Here is a 2,898-nt window from a genome sequence, read left to right as displayed (position 1 = left end):
TGCATGGCAACGCAATTCCGTTGCAATTGAAATGTGCTAAAACGGAGTGTTTCAGATAGAGGGTGAATACAGGTATATTCAGGTAGACAGTATGAGGAAAATAAAGTTGGTTTTTTTTAACATTACAGCATGTAAACATGTTCTAGTAGAAACACAAAATACAAGTATGAACCTGAAAATGAGCACGATATGGGACCTTTAAATTACGCACCCCTCTACGTCACACACACACACACCTCTGGATGGACGAATGAGGCGCTGCAAAAGAGTATGACGTACTACTAGTAAAACGTCCGCCGTTTCGTCAGGCTGCTGGATCGGAGTTCAGGAGCTAACGCCACTGCTTCCGGCGTCAAATCCCGGAGCTGCTCCTCTGTGTGCAAATTCGACGAACGCTGGTATTCTGGTAGGAACCCAGTCTGAGCAGAGAGCTGCTGTTTTGACACAAACAAGGATTGAGCTAACCGTTGAGGGGGGATGAGGAGGTGTTATATCGTTCACTGTATATTGGTTTGTGCACTGTCATGGACGTATAATACACTGTGGGAGATCATTGAATTTCGCTGTGTTGTGTGTTGTTTATTGCTTGCACTGATACTACTGGCTTGTGTGTGTAAATTCAGGGGGCTTTGTAGGGGTTTGTTGGCTACATATGAAAAGAAAATCACATTTTTGTCAGACTGTGACTCTGACTGGCACCTCGGCTTAAATGCTGTAGTATATAGTATTTCGAAGATTTCATGAAAAAAAAGTCATAGTATAGTATGTCGAAAAATTTCACCAAAAAGTCATAATATAGTTTGTCAAAAAATTTCATGAAAAAAGTATTAATATGGTATGTCGAAAAAGTCATAGTATGGCACGTCGAAAGATTTCATAGAGAAAAGTCATATTACATTATGTAGAAAATTTTATGAAAAAAAAGAGTCATATTGTAGTATGTCGAAAGATTTCAATGATTGTCACAATGAGCTCACTATGTGTTCCTCTACAAAGAACTCCCTAGACAGTAAGTAGGGAGTAGTGAATGAGTCTTAGACAGAGGGTATAGTAGCTATATCTCCTACGACCTTGGTTCCCCTGGCAACCAAGAGGCAGCACAGTTTTATCACTTGGGCAGAACCGTCACAGCAACAGACAGCAAGCTCAACTATTGCTCTGAAGGAGACCGGCTATGGCCTTTGATTCTAGATTTAGAAAATGACCTGAACATGACTTTGGCAGTGCTTTGTCGCTACCTTTATCCTGAAGAAGGAAAAATTCTCTCATTCCCTCACCTTGTATGGTCACCGAAATATGGCTGTATGATCACATTTAGGCGATTTTCCAAATCTTTCCCTTCATATAATTCCATATGACTTTTTTTTTTCTCTTATTCAGAACATATAGAGGATACAAAATCCATTTAGTTTGTTTTTGTTGCAATTTGTGTGAGGTTGACCCAAATTTTTAGGTAAAATGCCTCGACTGTATGTACTTCTACTTTTTGTGTTTGTCAGTTGGCTCTCATAAAACTGGATTATGCAACCTAATTAGCACTTGTTAGCTTCTATCTTAACATCAAAACATTGTAATGTTATGAATTAGGAGCCATACCAAATCTGCAAAAACACTGAGGTAAATGATATGTTCCGGTATGTGCTGGTAAGGAATAAAGGTTATGTTGGCACATGAACATGAGTTATTGTGTATGTAGTGATGGAGAGTGAGCGTGTGTGTGTATTCAATAAGGTGCGTCAAAGTGCGTAATGCTACTTCGCCCTCAGAGCACACAAACCGCAAGCTGGCTCACCTCCACGTGGTAGAAATCACTGCCAACACGTCCCTGGTTCTGCAAACACAGCTGTGAACACACACATAAACAGAGTTACCTGGCAGAGCAAACACACTTGACAGCGATGACACAAACAGAACTCAAATGTGAAGTCGTCAACAATAAGATATTAAATACAGTCTAATAATAGAGTACATATGAAGAAGTCATGGTAAAATGTGATTTAACTGCTTTTTGGCAGGTTAGAGGTGTTTTATATCACTGATACAGCAAGGTGTTGGAGCTTTATTTATTCTGTGGAGGATTCAAAAACAGTGAGCTTTAAAATGTAATGCATCCGTCTTACTTATCTCTTTCCTCCCTTCTTCCCCATTCTCTCCTTCACTGTCCTCCCTTCCCTCTCCAGGCTCCTTCTCCTTTCCTTCCTGTCAAAAGGGAAAAGAGAGAGGGATCATGCCACACGGAAAAGAAAGGGATTAATTGTTGGTTAAAAATCCTTCACATCTCAACTAATCCCAAATGTTTAAATTCTACTAATCTCTATGAAAGACTGGTGTGTGTGTGTGTGTGTGTGTGTGTGTATGGGTGTGTGTGCTACTTCCATCCAACCCCTAATGAAGCTCTGCCGGTGGTTTCATACCTTGCGTCCCAAAACTGACCAATGGCGCACAAGGTCAACGTCCAGCCAGAGTGTGGGCTGATCCAATCAGAGGAAAGTGCAGCAGGAGGGCAACGAGGTGGTCAGAGGACATGAGGAGGAAGAGGGGGAGCAGGAGGAAGTGAATTTGCTCCCAAAAAAAACCTTCACAAACTCTTATAATGGCGCGTAATCAGATTCTGGAGAGCTTAGTGGGATTTTGCCCGGAGAATTATTATTATTATGATTTCTTTGTTTAGTGGTGGATGCCCTTATCTCTGGCCTGAATTAAGGGGGATTATTCCTTTTATTCAATACTCCCACCCATAATAGTGGGAAAGTGTTTCCTCAGTAATTAGGTCTAAGTGCCCTTGTTTAGTTTGCCACAGTAACCACAGTATTGTTAGCAGCCACAGCATGAAGTTTTGTTACAAAGCTGAGAGGTTAAAGGAAAGAAATACCTCCGCATTTAGAATTAGAATTATTT

At 40.8% G+C, this 2,898-nt stretch overlaps 1 long non-coding RNA gene across 1 annotated transcript; it reads right to left on the bottom strand.

The window, feature by feature from the left end:
* Nucleotides 1-292: 292 nt before the first annotated feature.
* Nucleotides 293-2,402, bottom strand: LOC119489270. Its single transcript, XR_005207142.1, has 3 exons — nucleotides 2,121-2,402; nucleotides 1,793-1,843; nucleotides 293-434 (listed from the first exon to the last, which is right to left on the bottom strand). It is a non-coding gene; the product is annotated as an uncharacterized LOC119489270 (long non-coding RNA).
* Nucleotides 2,403-2,898: the final 496 nt, after the last annotated feature.

Source organism: Sebastes umbrosus, chromosome 6 (genome assembly GCF_015220745.1).
Source record: "Sebastes umbrosus isolate fSebUmb1 chromosome 6, fSebUmb1.pri, whole genome shotgun sequence".
In the NCBI taxonomy this organism is placed as follows: Eukaryota; Metazoa; Chordata; class Actinopteri; order Perciformes; family Sebastidae; genus Sebastes; species Sebastes umbrosus.
The sequence above is the reverse complement of the archived record's forward strand: the minus strand, read 5'-3'. Positions and strand labels throughout refer to the sequence as shown.